At 38.8% G+C, this 18576-nt stretch overlaps 1 protein-coding gene and 1 non-coding gene across 3 annotated transcripts in view; one reads left to right on the plus strand and one right to left on the minus strand.

Annotated features, from left to right (window-relative positions):
• RNF115 (ring finger protein 115) overlaps nucleotides 1–18576 on the minus strand; it is a 69370-nt gene that overhangs the window by 49454 nt on the left and 1340 nt on the right. Inside the window, exon 1 of one of the 2 annotated variants that reach the window (XM_045544859.1) lies at nucleotides 4832–5052. The exons of the other annotated variant lie outside the window; for it this stretch is intronic. The gene's annotated coding sequence lies outside the window, so the exon portion shown is untranslated. Of the gene's footprint in view, nucleotides 1–4831; nucleotides 5053–18576 lie in introns of those variants that run through there. 2 annotated transcript variants of the gene reach the window in all.
• On the plus strand, nucleotides 9584–9688 carry LOC123636193. The gene has a single exon (XR_006734397.1). It is a non-coding gene; the product is annotated as a U6 spliceosomal RNA (small nuclear RNA).

The raw sequence follows: 18576 nt of genomic DNA on the forward strand, positions 1-18576 counted from the left end.
AATAATAATAATAATACTATCCTCTCTCACATGCTTGAGAGGTAGCATACCAGTTTGCTCATACTGTAAACCTGTGAGTCATTCCTAATGCCTCTCTCTTCCACATCCCACCAACAAATCCTGGTACTCCTAACTCAACCGCATTTCTCAAATCTATGTACTTCTTGTTCCACTGTCACTACCTTAACCCAAGCCAGCACTAGCTCTGAGCACACTACTTTCCCTTCTAAATCATGCCCTACTTTTAGCCCGTTCCAATCTATTCTGCATATTGAAATAAAAACCATCTTTTTAAAAACATAAAACAGACATCATTCCCCAGCTTAAAACCTTTTAATTTCCAAAAACACTTAGGATAAAATCAAACTCTTTAACATGACTTATAAGGCCCTGATTCAGCTGGTCTCTGCTCAACTTCACAACCTCCTTTTAGGCTACATTTCCTTTTCTTCATGCATTCCAGCCACACTGACCTTCTTTTTTTTTTTTTTTTTTTTTTTGAGACAGAGTCTTGCTTTGTTGCCCGGGCTAGAGTGAGTGCCATGGCGTCAGCCTAGCTCACAGCAACCTCAAACTCCTGGGCTTAAGCGATCCTACTGCCTCAGCCTCCCCAGTAGCTGGGACTACAGGCATGTGCCACCATGCCCGGCTAATTTTTTCTATGTATATTTTAGTTGGCCAGATAATTTCCTTTCTATTTTTAGTAGAGATGGGGTCTCACTCTTGCTCAGGCTGGTCTGGAACTCCTGACCTCGAGTGATCCACCCGCCTCGGCCTCCCAGAGTGCTAGGATTACAGGCGTGAGCCACCGTGCCCGGCCTCTGACCTTCTTTTAATTATTCCAACTTATCAAGCTCATTACTGCCTTGAAGGTTCCTATAACTAGAATACTATTCCCTTAACTTTCTATATAGCAAAAGGCTTCTAATCCTTCAGGTCTCCATCTTAACATCATTTCAGAAAGACCCTCTTTTATCACCCAATCTAAAGTGATCTCCTCTTATTATTTTCTTCTACAGTGTCCTGTTAATTCCTTTATAGAACTTATCATAATTTGTAATTACATACTTGTTTCACACTTTGTTAATGTCTGTCTCCGTTCAGTAAGCTCTAAGTTTCATAATAGCAGGGTCCACATAAGTTTTATCACTATATGCCTAAGACAGACAGGTGTTCAATAAATATTTGCTGAATACATGAACATGAAATTACTTGTCACACACCTTACAACCAGGAAGAGTGAAGGCACCCTTATTGGATATGGTTAGAGAATGGAAAGAGTAAAAGTAAAGGACTAAGAGATCTGGAAACTTGACACACTGTGGCCTAATCATAAGGATAGTAGAGCCTGAGAATTTGGAAGTAGAACTATTCTGGATGATCATGAAGTTCAAGATACAGCTATGAGTAAGTGGCTGAGGTGGAGTATATGGACGAAGGTCTTTAAAGGGTCACCTACATTGATACTGAACTTCCAAGATGATGTTTGGAGTTGTGGTGGAGAGATGACTTCAAAAAGCAGATTTCACAACTGGGAAGACAAAAATGACTCCAAAGCAAGAATCAAACTGATTTAGAGTAGAGAAGCGTCCAAGTTCTCTCTTCACAATCCCAGGCATGGTTCTAGGAACCAGGCTGTCAGCCACCACAGCCCCTTCACAGGAACAGGACACTTTCGAGGTATAAGCCAAACTGTAGAAGTGCTCGGTGGTTCTTCCTGTCACTTGGAAGTGACAAATACTCTTCCATTTACATGCAGCAACCAAACCTTTCTAAATAATTCTATTTTGATGACAGGGAAGAGAAGCCAAAATTCTTTCCAAACCCTCTGTTAATTATTCTTGGTAAAAGTAGCTAATTATGAAACAAACAAAGCTCACAGCCATGGACTATCTCTCCTGCAATCAATATTACAGGAAACACAGAGAACTTTTTTAGAATTCACAAGCTCTTCATTCTCTAATTATCAAAGTAAAAAAATGCACACTGTCTCTTACATACTTTAGTGGCCTGATTTAAGAACAAAATCTGGTCTCAGAAAACTATCTCATTTTCATTCTTTTAATCTGCCTCTTGGAAGCCTGAAAACCCCAAAATAATATTCTAAAAATATCATATTTCCTGTTTCTAGATTTTCTTTTTAAAAGCTTTATATCCTTCCACTTACTAGCACTACTTTTCTTCTGGATTTACACTAGTCACTAGCTTTCCCATGAGTTCCAGCTACATCAAGGGTCCACTCCTTCACTCTAACTCAAAAATTTTATTGGCCGGGCGCGGTGGCTCACCCCTGTAATCCTAGCCCTCTGGGAGGCCGAGGCGGGTAGATCGCTCGAGGTCAGGAGTTCCAGACCAGCCTGAGCGAGACCCCGTCTCTACTAAAAATAGAAATAAAAATTATCTAGACAACTAAAAATATATATAGAAAAAATTAGCCAGGCATGGTGGTGCATGCCTGTAGTCCCAGCTACTCGGGAGGCTGAGGCAGTAGGATCACTTAAGCCCAGGAGTTTGAGGTTGCTGTGAGCTAGGCTGACGCCACGGCACTCACTCTAGCCCGGGCAACAAAGTGAGACTCTGTCTCAAAAAAAAAAAAAAAAAAAAAAAATTTTATCAATTGCTCCAAACTAATCCAGAGACAGTGTGTTGGGTGAGAACAGACATGAAATAATATTGGCTATAAGGCAACAATTGCTGAAGCTGCATACATGTAGATCTGTTATACTATTCTATGTCATTTTGTAGTAAAAAAAAAAAAAAAAAACACACAATTTACTATCTTCACTTTTTTTTTTTTTCTGAGCTAGAGTGCAGTGCGCCATCATAGCTCACTGCAACCTCAAACTCCCGGGCTCAAGCAATTCTCCTGCCTCAGCCTCCCAAGGTGCTAGGACTACAAGCACACACCACCGCATCTGGCTAATTGTTCTATTTTTTTATAGAGACAGGATCTGGCTCTTGCTCAGGCTGGTCTTGAACTCCTGGCCTCAGTGATCCTCCCTCCTTGGCCTCCCAAAGTGCCAGGATTACAGGTGTGAGCTACCATATCTGGCTTGTTTTACTTATTTTTAATTCTGGAATAATATTTTAACTGAGAACAGAAGTCTAGGTTGGCAATTATTATCTCTCAGCTTATCAGAGCCACACCACCACTGTGTTTTGAACCAAATACAGATTAGACATAAGATCTTAGGGAAGTCACATTAGCTTTGATTTCCTAATCTGTAAAATGGAAATGCTTGATTCACTGCTATATGGCTCTAAAAATTAAAATGCTTACATTTAAATATAGCAACCTGTCTTTTCTTAGTCATAATCACAATTTAGTCATGCCTCACATTGAGATTACAATCATATTGGATTTTAAGTGTTTATCTCTTGGGTCACTTTTAAAGATGGCTAACTTCACATTTTAATTTTTCCTAATTTTTTTTTCCAGATATAATCTTAATTTCAATTTAGGGGAATCTTCCATGAATTAAGGAGACTTTGTAAAAGTCAAACAGGAACCAAACAGTCCTTCTCTATCTTCGCGTTTCTCCCCATACCCAGGCCTTGGCCTTAGTATCATCCCGACATATTCAGATACAGAGTTTTAAATTTTAAGCATAAAACGTATGTGTTAGGATGGGGACGTGGGGAACAGAGGGCAAATCATGAATAATAATGAATTAAGTGCTCATTATATGTCCAGCACTATGGAAATCTCTCCTCTGCTTATATATTAATACATCAAGTGTTCACACCCAACTTCTAAAATATTTCCAATGTATATAGCCTGCATGGTCACAAAATCTTGCCCCCAAAAATTCAGTCAGTCATTTCTATTATCCCATCTGTAAAATAAAAGCATAACAAAAACCCTAAGTTACTTACCCAGAATCACTGGAAACAGGAACCCAGTTATTTCCACCAAACTAAACTGTTTTCCCCCTAGGATCTGAAAGTTTATACTATATACAATTTTAGTGAAGTTACTCAGTAGCAGGTATACTTGAATGAACTGTTTCAGATGTTCCACTGCCTGTTTCATCTACAAATAACCACAGCAGAAATATTTTTTACCATTAATAGTCTGAATCAGGAACAACTCTCTAAGCATATCTTAGCCCTGATGCTTATTTAACCAGTTAAAAGAACAGCACAAGAGGACAAAAAGCACTTGAAATACAGGAAGAAAAGGGAAAGGATGGTTTTAATGCATTATTTTCTTTTGTCTCCTATATTTCAAAGGATCATTTATCACAGTATGTGACATCTTGACAGGACAATGATCTACAGACCAGGACCTATTTATATCAAGTCCCACAATGTGAAACTTACATACTCTTGAATCTTATACAAATCTGTATCCAATATTTATTCAGTATATCAAATGTAACATAAAGACTTACTATTTATTTCCTAATTCCACAGCTTTGCTTTTCTACATCTTCATTATCAACTTTATGTTCTATTTTATCTAAAACAGAAAAGGCCTATTTTCTGTCTAGTCTGACAGCTGAAATCTAAGATCACAATATTAAGTTAGTCACATCCTACTGTTCATAATCTCTTTTGAGTACCACATGGCAAAAAAGTTGAGAAACTCCTAATTAGAAGGATTAGGAACATAAAATGTTTCAAACACGTCATAGCTCCTAGCCCATTAAGCACTACACTCTTAATTTCACGCTAAGTCACATCTCTAGGTCAAACACCCTGCTTTTTTCTAGAGTCTGGTTCCCTTTTCAGGCTAGGTTATATACTTCCTCCCTTTTCAAAAGCATCAAGTGAACCCCAAAACAAAGACAATAGAACTTCTGAATTCTGTTCCCAGTTCCACCATTACCTTCCAGGTCTTTGTGAAAACGTGTTTCTAGAGCACAAATGCTGTCCTCACTGACTTGTCTCCCCCAACTCTCCTTCAGGAAAATAAGAAAGACTTCTCTCATTTGTTAAAAGAAAGAGAAAAGTTTCCAGTTTAAGCATTTTGAAATTAGTTCTCCGAGCTCAAGAAGTCTTAAGCAATTGTTCTCTTGGCTACTAATAAAAAAGAAAATCAGTTTACAAAAAAGGAAAACAATAGGCCACAGTTTTGGTGTGACATGAGGATACCCATACAATTTAAATTCTGTTTGAAGAGCCATGATTCAGTTCCAGGCCAATTAAACTGCCTTCATTTATGGTCTCACTACCTAAGAATAGTAACATTCACAATCTTCATCGTTTTGTTCCTTCATTCCAGGCCATGGCTGAACACTGACATTATCAGAGACTCCTGACAGGAGTGCATGATCAACCAACTTTCTTTAGCTCATTGTGTACCAAGGCAGAAAATCAGGTCATGGGACAAAGTGTTACTCGATATATACTTCATCAGATAGACAAGAAGCCAAATTTTCTAAGGAAAAAACAGACTAAACTACAAAAATTATCAGAGAAAAAGTTAACCTCATAAAACACAATATAATCAGAAAAGATTTAGTTATAGTGTTTTTTGCTTGCTCACACTAAAGGCAGCAAGAAGTGGAACCACCAAGTGGCACAGATATAAAATGGTGAATGATTCAAAAAGTATAAATGTTTAGCTCTGGTATATACCACAATAGTTGGGAAGTAGTATTTCTCTTCTTGCTTTTAGCTTGGGCTGATATAATCTTCTTTCATAAACTGACAACATTCACACACTCAGCAAACACAGTCTAAGCTCTACATTCCAAGCATTGTGTAAAAAGAAAAATAACCTGGGATTAAAAGTCACTGAAATCACCTACGAAGTACATGCTCTGATAAAATCACACTTCCACTAATTATATTCTAGTAGTTAGGGAATAAAAGTACATAACAAACTTCTGCATATCCTAATCTTAGGTACTTAGCCTCAAAATAAGAACTGAGTGATGCTTCAGAAACAGGTTAGAGCTGGACTGGTAATCATTTCACTTGTCCATCTTAAATACACACACACACACAGACACACACACAGAAAACTAGCCTGGAAATAGAATGATAAACCAGCTGTGTGATATTGGGGAAATCACTTCATCTAATTGAAACAGTATTTGAAACATAAGTTCTCAACAAAGTGTAGGTTCTAATAAATTCTTCTAAGCAATTTGGAGATGGAGCATTTCTCAAACCATGTCCCACAAGATACTAATCAGTGGTCTGTTAAGGACAAAAAACAGATTTGGAAAAGCCTGAATTAAATAATATTGAGCACGTTGCTTTACTGAATGATTTCTCAGAACCATTAATATGCTATTCTGTGTCATAAAAGGGGAAGTGGAGGATGGAGACAGGGAAAAGACTTAGTATGCAATATTTTACCATCACTGTGAACTCCTATTAAATTTCCTGGCACACAGTTTAGGAAACAGATTTAGAATACTGATTTCCAGACTTTCAGTTTCCATGAAACAGTTCAATTTTAAAATTAAAAAATTGGGAATCCACATGGATTGCCAACAATTTTATTCTGCCAAGTAAAAACACTGTTTTAAAAAAATAACCACTTACTATCACCATCATTTCATTTCAAAAAGTATCATTTTAAGACCAAAAAGATAGCAATAAAGCATAGACCTTTAAACTAAATTATATTAATTAAAAAACAAACCTTTAAATGTTTAGCACTGTCTTCCTTTCTACCATATGCCCACAGAGCAATACAGAGCCTCTGATTTAGACCTCTTCATCAAAATAAAAATAATACTTGGAGTTCTAGTATTGACTTTCCATCAATGAGATGAGAAAACTTGACAAGTATTATATCTAATTCACTTCACAGCAGGGACATTCAGATCAGGAAAAATAACATACAAACTGGTTGTTAAAAGTAGCCCCTGATCATTACAGAGTAAGAAAACAATTGAGTTAACTGAATAGAACTCTAAAAACAAAAGGAATGTAAAAGCAACCTCAAAGCAAAACAAAGAGTGGTATTTATAAAATAGTCCTGAAAAGGAAATTATCCCAGACCAAATTAGTTACTGAATCCCCAGTCTTCAAAAAAATGTAGTTTTAATTCATTCAGTCAACATTACCAGCATTAAAAATGCACTGCTTTAGTAAAGGAAAACCTCGACATTGCTTTGCATTATATCCTCTATCCTAATATTTTCAAGACTGTTCAGTATCATAAGAGAACATATGTACTAATAGTTTTTAACTCATGAAGGAGATTGTTTCAGAGGTAATATTTAAATCCCAGTAAAATTCAGTGGTTACCACATGGTCTTCTATGCAGAAAAACTATAGAACAAAGTTCCCTTACACAAAATCCAAAAATACCCAAAAGCTCAAATCACTAAATCATAAATAGCAGGAAGAAACACAAATGTCTCATTTTACAGACAAGGAAAACTAAGGCCATGAAACATTCAATAATTTATTTAAAGGCTAACACAAAAGTTTTTTCCCACAGTGCTATCATACTATTTATATATAATTAATAAAATAAATAAAATCAGCTGTAAAAAGGGCTGATAACAGTTGCAAAATGAGGGCCAGGGGTTAGTTCTACAGCTTATAGACACAATTTATTCTTAAAGCCATTTCGTACCATTTTTAAATATATCTCAGTTCCAAAATGGGCAAAAAGGCATTTGCTTTAATCCTGAGATAGCTACATTATTTTCATGTTTAAACAAAAAGTCAAAAAGAGAAAATATTTAAATCCTACTTATAATACCCATTTTTCTCAACATTTTACGAATCTCTTTACTTCTTTCTAAACATAGCCAAAGTACATAGGACAGCTCCTGAAATATAGTGGGCACTAATAAAGTTACTGAATGAATGCAAATGGACTACTATTATTGCTGCAAGACCTACTGGCTATTATTTTGTTATTATCAAACACAAACCAACTTTAAAGCGCTATACTTCACAGAGTGTATGTGTACGTTCTCAAAGAAAATATCCATATTCAATCACACTCGGAAATAGAAACAGACATCTATGGAACTATTTTGGTTCTCACAGCGATTAAGAAGTGTTTCTCGGCCGGGCGCGGTGGCTCACACCTGTAATCCCAGCACTATGGGAGGCCGAGGCGGGTGGATCGCTCAAGGTCAGGAGTTCGAGACCAGGCTGAGCAAGACCCCATCTCTACTAAAAATAGAAATAAAAATTATCTGGACAACTAAAAATATATATAGAAAAAATTAGCCGGGCATGGTGGCGCATGCCTGTAGTCCCAGCTACTCGGGAGGCTGAGGCAGTAGGATCGCTTAAGCCCAGGAGTTTGAGGTTGCTGTGAGCTAGGCTGATGCCACGGCACTCACTCTAGCCCGGGCAACAAAGTGAGACTCTGTCTCAAAAAAAAAAAAAAAAAAAAAAAAAAAGAAGTGCTTCTCACATTTAATGGGCAGAGGCCAGGAAAGCATAGGAAAGTCTAGCACAAAGAAGAAATGTCTGCTCTCAAACTTCCATATAAACAGTTAAGTGGACTAAAAATTTTTCTATAATTACCAAAGGCCAAGACCTAATTCCATTCCACATATAAACACCAAGTTTTTCTGCCTAATTTTAACATACGCTAAATGTCCAGAAAAACAACTAACAGATAAAACAAGAGAAATTATACTTTGTTTTACTTGTACCTTTACCAAGAATTGTCCATCATTTTTTTGCCTCTCATAGTATTTAAGTTGCAAATACCCTTATAGCAGTCTACTCAGGTAGCTGTCACGTCAAGCTGATTCTATAGTTGGTGCCAATATCTACTACATTATATCTTCCTGTTCCAGACAACCCAGTATTTACAGATGGAAATATATATTATTTTGTTATGAATTATTTTCTTTTTATTCATCCTTTATCTTATAGCTAGACAAAATTTTAATTACGTGTACAGGAAAGTTGTATTAGCTATAAATTTCATCTCATTAAAGGGACTATTTCAAAATATTTATTATAAAAAGAGGTCAGGTACAGTAGCTCATGCCTGTAATTCTAGCACTTTAGGAGGCCAAGGTGGGATCGCTTGAGCCCAGGAGTTCAAGGCTGCAGTGAGCTATGATCATGTCATTGCACTCCAGCCTGGGCAAAAGAGTAAGACCCTGTCTCCAAAAAAAAAAAAAGTACTGGGTCTGAGAGGTTTGAGAACCACTGGGATGGAAGATCGGCTGCAGGTCTCAGTTAACCCAGGAAAAGGCAGGAAAGAACATGTAACTACGACAATTTTTTTTTCTTTTGATAATATAAATTCTAAGCATGGTGAAAGGTAAGCATAATAAAACCTTTATTGGAAGCCGGTTCTATAGTTTTAAAGCCTATTCAAATCTATGCAACATCAAAGCGAGTAACAAGGAGGTGAATACTATCTTGTCTACCAAGAGGTCCCCTGTGACACTTGTTGAAATCACCAAGGAGAGAGATTAACCTATTTTAACAGATTTTCAAGGAAGACAAAACTAACAGGTCTATTTTGGGAAAAGAGGCCCAACAGTCTACTTACTGTACAAGAAAAGTATGCCTGGTTTAAAATCACCAGAGCCAACTCACTTCTATCTGATATACATGCATCTGGGGACCTCTACGAACCTTTAACCTGCTAACAACTGAAAAAAAGAAAATCTTAAAAAGGAAAAATCTTGTGCTTGCTTTTGGTAGCACATAATATTGCAATGATACAGAGAAGATTAGCATGGCCCCTGCACAAGGATAAAAAATATCTAAAAAAAAAAAATGGAAAAATCTTCCAGCACCCAACCTTAACTTCTGCTGTATGTGAAACTATAAGAACAACCTAAAATGTTTCTACTATACTAAAGGCCCTATTTCTCTACAAACAATGATTGTTCATCATTCTTATACTGCCTTTCAATCAGGATTACATAGCTCCATTCCTCTGAATGCATATTGAAGCTTCCAAAAGGTGCACCTAAGTATCATTTTACAGTGGGATATACTAAGGTAAACTGAGAGGGTCAGATGACTAAGCTCCAGTCACATGAAGAATTAGTATTAGAACAAGGATTAATAACTTCCACCTCCCCTCTTAACCAAGAGTTTGAACAAACTAAAACTTTAAGCACAAAATTTCCTGAGCTGATGAAACTTCTAAGAGCTATAAGAGAAACACAGAAAGTAAAACTTTATTAATGCTAAGATGAGTTACAGAAAAACTAGAAGTTAGGTTTCTTGTCTTTTTGCTTTGTTTTCAAACTGGAATTTTTAGCTGTCTTACTAAATACATTCAGTGTTACTACCTCAATTATTAATAATTCTCAATTGACCAAAAATTTGGATACTTCTCAGAAGTTGCCCTACAGTGTGTAATTTGAGAGGAGTGATCCAATCCCTCTGCTCTCAGTAACCACAAGGAGAGAAAATGACCCCAACAGATACTGCTATGATGGAATAGCAGTGGCTAGTCCCCATTCTAAACAATCCCTCCCATCAGAGCTTTGGCTAAAATTATATGGTCTCAAATTCTCTTACTAAGAATTCATCTAGGCCGGGCGTGGTGGCTCACGCCTGTAATCCTAGCACTCTGGGAGGCAGAGGCGGGTGGATCGCTCAAGGTCAGGAGTTTGAGACCAGCCTGAGCAAGAGCGAGACCCAGTCTCTACTAAAAATAGAAAGAAATTATCTGGCCAACTAAAAATACATATATAGAAAAAATTAGCCGGGCATGGTGGCACATGCCTGTAGTCCCAGCTACTCGGGAGGCTGAGGCAGTAGGATCGCTTAAGCCCAGGAGTTTGAGGTTGCTGTGAGCTAGGCTGACGCCATGGCACTCACTCTAGCCCGGGCAACAAAGCGAGACTGTCTCAAAAAAAAAAAAAAAAATTCATCTAATCCCAAAATTAGAAAGCAGTGCTATACCAGAACAAAACCTTAAGCACTACTAGCACAAGATGAAAATGACTATCCCTTTATCCACACCAGGGTTTCTCAACCTCAGCACTCTTGACATTTCCAGTCCAATAATTCTTTGTTGTAGGGAGCTATCCCGTCCACTGTAGCATGTTTGGCAGCATCTCTGGCTTCTATGCACCAGATGACAGTAGCAATCCTCCCGTGGCCACCCGTTGTGACAATCAAAAATGTCTACAGCCGGGTGCTGTGGCTCACGCCTGTAATCCTAGCACTCTGGGAGGCTGAGGTGGGAGGATCGCCTGATTTCAGGAGTTCGAGACCAGCTGAGCAAGAGCAAGACTCCATCTCTACTAAAAATAGAAAGAAATTATCTGGACAGCTAAATATATATATTAAAAAAAAAAATTAGCCGGGCATGGTGGCACATGCCTGTAGTCCCAGCTACTCGGGAGGTTGAGGCAGCAGGATTGCTTGAGCCCAGGAGTTTGAGGTTGCTGTGAGCTAAGCTGACGCCACGACACTCTAGCCTGGGCAACAGAGTCAGACTCTGTCTCAAAAAAAAAAAAAAAGTCTACAGATATTGTCAAATGTTCCCTGGGGAATAAAACTACCCCCACCCCCCGAATTGAAAACCACTGCTCTCCACTATCTCCTTTATAGCTCATTAAGGTGTATCGAGATGAAACAGAAGTCAGCATCCACAAGCTTCTTATTCTGAAACACCTAATTTGACTACAGAGAAAAAGAAATCAACCCACACCTTCTTTCCTATTCTTATAAGCTGGCCATCTGAAAGGCCTTAGCATCCTCTTCCTGAACATAAGTAAAGGTCATAAAAAGCCAACTAAACATAAAGAAGCACATAATGTTAGCATCCAGTTGGTACTTCCCCCAAAAATACAAAAAATTACATCTGCAGTGGGTTTTTTAATGTTAAGATTTTTTTCTTCCTCATACTAAAAAAGTCCCACAAACTTCCCCAATATATACACGTCTATTTATCAGCAGAATTTCAAGGCTAGAACTAGCCCTGTATCCATAAGAATACATATTTCTTATTTCTAGATCTTGTGGGGAATATATGTACTGACATTGTGTGTTCAAACTTCACAAGGTAGCACCTGCATTTTGTACCACTGTAGCCTTTTAGATAAAGATCTCAAAACACTAAAGTCACTAATTTTTAAATGTAACTACTGGGTGTTTAACTCATATCATTTAATCAAAAAAATATTTAGATTGAGGCAGGAATTCAAGACCAGTCTGAGCAAGGTGAGACCTCTGTCTCTACAAAAAAAAAAGAAAAGAAAAATTAGCCCAGTGTGGTGGCACACCTATAGTCCCAGCTACTCAGGAAGCTGAGGCAGGAGTGTCGCTTGAGCCCAGGAGTTTGAGGTTGCAGTAAACTATGATGACACCACTGCACTCTAGATTGGGCGACAAGAGCAAGACACTGTCCTCTTCCCTCCAAGAAAAATTTAATAAACTACTACTACATAGTATCAGATAGATGCTAGATAATCAAGCAGACTTTCTACCTGGTAAGTCAACAATAAGAGTTTAAGGTAATCTGGCTGGGCACAGTGGCTCACGCCTGTAATCCTATCACTTTAGGAGGCTGAGGTGGGAGGATCACTCTAGGTCAGGAGCTTGAGACCAGCCTGAGTAAGAGCGAGACCCCATCTCTACTAAAAAATAGAAAGAAATTAACCGGACAAGTAAAAATATACAGAAAAAATTAGCCAGGCATGGTGGTGTATGCCTGTAGTCCCAGCTACTCGGGAGGCTGAGGCAGTAGGATTACTTGAGCCCAGGAGTTTGAGGTTGCTGTGAACTAGGCTGACGCCAAGGCACTCTAGCCCGGGCAACAGAGTGAGACTCTGTCTCAAAAAAAAAAAAAAAAAAGGAAAAAGTTTAAGATAATCTAATAATTAAATGTCCAAAATCCAGCTCAAATCACTAAATTGCTTCCTCCAGTTCAACAAGTCTATTAACATTAGACACCTCTCTGGGATCTTCCTAAGAATCATGCAACTTAGAAAGCAAGGTCAGTGAGTTTAAAGGGTCACAAAGTCTTTAAGAAATCTACTTTTTAGGAGGGGCGTGGTGGCTCACGCCTGTAATCTCAGCACTCTGGGAGGCCGAGGCAGGAGGATCGTTTGAGCTCAGGAGCTCAGGACTAGCCTGAGCAAGAGCAAGACCCCATTTCTACTAAAAATAGAAAGAAATTAGCTGGACAACTAAAAATATCTAGAAAAAATTAGCCGGGCATGGTGGCATATGCCTGTAGTCCCAGCTACTCGGGAGGCTGAGGAAGTAGGATCGCTTGAGCCCAGGAGTTTGAGGTTGCTGCGAGCTAGGCTGATGCCACGGCACTCTAGCCCAGGCAACAGAGTGAGACTCTGTCTCAAAAAAAAAAAAAAAAGAAAGAAAAAGAAAAAAAGAAATTTACTTTTTAGGTCAGGCACAGTGGCTCACGCCTATAATTCTAGCACTTGAGAGGCTGAGGCAGGAGGACTGCTTGAGGCCAGGAGTTCAAGAGAAGCTGAGCAAGAGGGAGACCCTGTCTCTACAAAAATTAGAAAAATTATCTGGGAGGCCGAGGCAGGTGGATCACTCAAGGTCAGGAGTTCGAGACCAGCCTGAGCAAGAGCGAGACCCCGTCTCTACTAAAAATAGAAAGAAATTATCTGGCCAACTAAAAATATATATAGAAAAAATTAGCTGGGCATGGTGGCGCATGCCTATAGTCCCAGCTACTTGGGAGGCTGAGGCAGTAGGATCGCTTAAGCCCAGGAGTTTGAGGTTGCTGTGAGCTAGGCTGATGCCACAGCACTCACTCTAGCCCGGGCAACAAAGCGAGACTGTGTCTCAAAAAAAAAAAAAAAAAATTACAAAAATTAGCCAGGCACGGTGGCGTGCACCTGTAGTCCCGCCTACTCAGGAGGCTGAGGCAGGAGGACTGCTTAAGCCCAGGAGTTGGAGGTTGCAGTGAGCAATGATGAAGCCACTGTACTCTGGCTAGGTGATAGAATAAGACTCTTGTCTCCACAAAAAAAAAAAGCTACTTTTTAGCTATTCTTATTATGGGATTGTTCAAACATTTTCCTGTAGTTTGAGCCATTACAAGTACAATACAATGATCAATCCCTTGTGTAGCACCTGGTAAAGAGCCAAATGGATAATATTACTTATTCATAAGGATGACATTTTATTAGATCAACAAAGGTTGATATATTAAGGAGCTAGAGGAAGAGAAGCTTACTATACAGTTCCATCAGGCAGAGCCTGAGAAGTGAGCAGTCCCTAGTTAGACTGGTCTCTCATCTGGATTTGGGAGATACCCTGATCTCCAAAGTATTTAAGAACCATCATAATCTAATCAAAACCAGAAGTGGGTTACTCTGTATATAAGCTATTTCACCTGTTTAGTGATAACTCTACCAGATTCAATCTCATTACGTAATACACCCTTACTTTGATTTAATGGGAAAGGGAGGAGGGTGGTGGGGTGCAGAGATGGAATAACACCTTTACATTCCATGACATAGCCCTCTGTGGTGTACTACCCAGTCATCCCTCAATGCAGCACAGTAGCTCCGTTAGTCTTGGCTTCACATTGTCTCTCAATAAATACGTAGTCAGGTGAGGTAGGAGCTTCTGCTATGAAAATAATAATTTGAAGTTATTTGAAGTATTTCTTCTTTCATCTGATGACCAAAAAATACACAATGTCATTTTACCCAATCCTATAGAAACTTGAAATCCTGAGATTGCAGACAATATATGAATAATAAAAATCTCTTTTAAAATCCAAGTGTAGTGCTCATTAAATTTTACTACAATTATTTTCACTGTAAAAAAGAAAACACTTTTCAGCCGGTGCGGTTGCTCATGCCCGTAATTCTAGCACTTTGGGAGGCCAAGCAGGAGGGTCACTTGAGGCCAGGAGTTCGAGATCAGCCTGGCAACACAGCAAGACCCCATCTCTACAAAAACTAAAAAAAAATTAGCCTGGTGTGGTGGCACGCACCTGTAGTCCCAGCTACTCCGGAGGCTGAGGCAGAAGGATTGCTTGAGCCCAGGAGTTTGAGGTTCCTGTGAGCTAGGCTGACACCACAGCACTGTAGCCCAGGCAACAGAGTGAGACTCTGTCTCAAAAAAAAAAAAAAAAAAAAGAGAAAGAAATTCCTTTACCAATACTCACTTGGAATGGAGACTCTTTTTTGAAGCCTAACAGATAATAATACCACTAAATGTATTTTCATTTTAAAATTCCCTTTATGGCCAGGCACGATGGTTCACACCTGTAATCCTAGCACTCTGGGAGGCCAAAGCAGGATTGCTTGAGCTCAGGAGTTTGAGACCAACCTGAGCAAGAGCGAGACCCTGTCTCTAACTAAAAATAGAGAAATTAGCTGGGTGTGGTGGCACGCGCCTGTAGTCCCAGCTACTTGGGAGACTGAGGCAGGAGGATCGCTTGAGCCCAGGAGTTTGAGGTTGCTGTGAGCTAGACTGATGCCACTTCACTCTACCCAGGGCAAAAGAGACTCTGTCTCGAAAAAAAAAAAAAGGAACAATTCCCCTCCTCACTCCCCCACATCATATTTAAAAAAAAATAAAAATAAAATTCCCTTCATGATTTCCCCTCATTTCTTAATATCTTCTTTCTAAATGAAACCTTGTCCTCTTGTCAGGTTTTAGTCTGGAATGTCAGTTCTTATAGTGCTCATGGCAGAGGAATGACCAGACACACCAAAGTTAGGCACAAAAATGAAGTTTATTGAGGAAAGAAAGAGGAGTATAGGGCAAGAGCAAGGTACAGGTTTACAGAGCATGATACATACACCACAGATGACTACACAACCCACTGTCGCAGCAGGGCAAGCCAAAGGAAGGGCAAAGAGAGAGACTGGCTATGGTCTGCGTCTTATTTTATAGTGCCTGGATAGGGACCTCCCTCGTGGTTCAGAGGTCACCATGGAACTACTTTGACTGGACAATTGGGAGTCATATGACCTGAGCCTTAACTACACATGTGGGTTCTAGGTCACTTTCCAGACTTTATGGTACCCATGATGCTTGGCCTGTGGGCTACAGTCCTCTGCATTCTTTTACAGCTGGTGTGCCAAGTTCTGATCAGATTTGTAGGGTATTCCCTCCTCCCCCAGGTATGGTGAATTAGGGTGGGGCAGGACCAAGAAAGGGGCAACAGCACCCACTTTTGTCCCTAGGAGACCCAGAATCCCTCACTGTCTACTGAACACTCTTATGTGGGAGGATTCAAACCAAAGACACACAAAGCTAAAATAGATTGATCAGAATTAGCAGTAAAGTGTTATTTCACCAAATTAAATGAATTCAGCCTACATGTGGCTTAACCTACATAGCATTAGGCACACTGCAATCTCTCTCAGAAGTTAAAACCAAAACGATTTCACTCAATACAGACATTAAAGTTAGCTGGGCCCATCAATCCTTTAGAGTGGTAGGACTGACAAGAAAAATGATACAACAAAAACCTAAGGGTAGTCTCAGGGCTGAACCTTGGGTAAGCTATTGCTCTTGCCTGTACATACCTCCTAATGTATCAAGAAATGCTATATCCTAGAGATTAGAGAAGGGAGAAGAAACAATAAGAGTTATTAAACCTTGCAACCCAGTCCCACTGAACACAACTGTGCTCTGCTATAGGGTGAATAAAACAGCAAGAGATAAAATGGCTCTGAAGCAGTCCTTCCCACTGAATGGGTGAAGTAACCTAGTAACAGCTCATTAAAAGCTGATGTAAACTCAATACCCAGCCTCCAGTGTTGAGTAAGGACAGCACTCATGGGTGATGGTTTTTGACATCTAATTATCACAACAAGAGTCAGTACCCTGTTGAGATGCAAATTCAGTTAAGATAAAGAAAAACTTTATTGATGATATACTTAGTCTGGCTATCCTCAGAAAGACACCCAGGTTTCCCATATTTGCTGAGTTCAGTAAACAGTGCATACCTACGCTTATACACTGGGTACTTAAAGTGAAGGAATCTCAAGCTTTTATAAAAATTATTTTTAAAAAACTTTTTAGTATTGTCCTGTATATGTCTAAATATGTATCTATCTATATATATTAACACATATAGAACGCAAATCATATTACTAACTTACCAGTGTTTGAGTCGGTTTTTCAATAGCAGAGACAGATTTGTATTGAACTTACTGACTCAGGCATTCCTACAACCAACACTTTCAAGATAACTGTCTGGGGTTAAAGACATAGAAATGGTCAATGAAACAAGATGAAGTTCACTGGCTCATATACAACTCAAAACTATAACCCTGACCTCACTGCACCTTTTCCTAAAAATGTGTAACAACAATGATTTACTACTACTGTACATCAAGGTGACTACAGTTATTAACAGATTATATACTTGAAAATTGCTAAGACAGTAGATTTTAAGTGTTCTCACCACAAAAAAAGGTATATGAGGTAATACATGTTAAATAGCTTGATTTACCCATTCCACAATGTATACATATATCAAAACATGTTGTACACTATAAAAAATACGGTATACAACAATTTTTACTTATCAAATTTAAAGAAAAACAACAATCATTTACTAAATGTTTCTTCCTTCTTCCTCAATACCCTCTTCCTTTTTCTACCTCACAGTATTTGGAATTCTCAATCTGAAGTCTACCTATCCTTCAAAACCCAATTTAAATCCCACCTCGTCTGTCACAACTTCCCTGACTGCACCAATGCCGCAATATCCCCCACTCTCTGAATTCTAATGCACATATTATCCATCTTAATTCACATTACGCTGTTACATTTTCCATGTTTGTCTTGTCTTTGCAAAAATACTGTGAGGTCCTCAAGGGCAGGAACTACATAATCTCCCATATCACCTCCAGGACACCCAGAAGACGACCTTGTATGTATTTACAGGAAGCATTTGGTTATACTCAATTGTGTTAGGCCTCAATTTACAAATAAGGCATGACAGATAAGAAATCAAACTACTAAGATCAAGAACTTCTCCAGACATTAACTAAGGCTTAGAAAAACACCTATAAAGCCTTTCAAATTATCCCTTTGAAGTGAGGACTTGAAGTGATAAGAAGAAAAGTTCTAGTAAGTTAAAGAAATTCAGACTGTCTTCTCACTTTTACAGGAAACCAGTGAACAGCAACTTAAAGATCAGAAAAGCTGAGGCCACCATGTTCAACAAGACATCACATTCAACGACATGTCACTGGTCACACACACACTGGCTGAATTCCAGAGTCCCTCTCTATGGTGAGAGAGTTTTGGAGACTCTGATGTCTGCAGGAAACAAACAAGGCATCTGCTCTTCTCAGCACTGAAATATGGCAAAAAGCATATAAACACACAGCAAAATCAGCAAGTAAAACTAACTAGCATTTAGATGAAACTATGACTATGAAACTGGGGGTGGGGCAAATAGGAAAGAAAATGACATAAAAGGCTGAAAAAAGCAAAGCTTTAGGGTGAAAAGTCTATAAAATACCCTTTAGGCGCTTATTCATTGGACTCTATTTGTGTTTCAACAAATAAGATATACAGACACACTTTAGAAGGCTTTTCTCCTAGATTGTATCTGAGACACTATATACAGAGGTAAATTGTCCTGTCTTAAGACCGAACCTGGACAATTCTAAGGAAAAGAATCATAACTAATTCTATAAAGCCAGCTTTTCAAGGAAAGGATTACATTCACCCTGGCGGGTCTCCTCGAAGTAG

The sequence above is a fragment of the Lemur catta genome, chromosome 3 (assembly GCF_020740605.2).
Source record: "Lemur catta isolate mLemCat1 chromosome 3, mLemCat1.pri, whole genome shotgun sequence".
NCBI lineage: Eukaryota > Metazoa > Chordata > Mammalia > Primates > Lemuridae > Lemur > Lemur catta.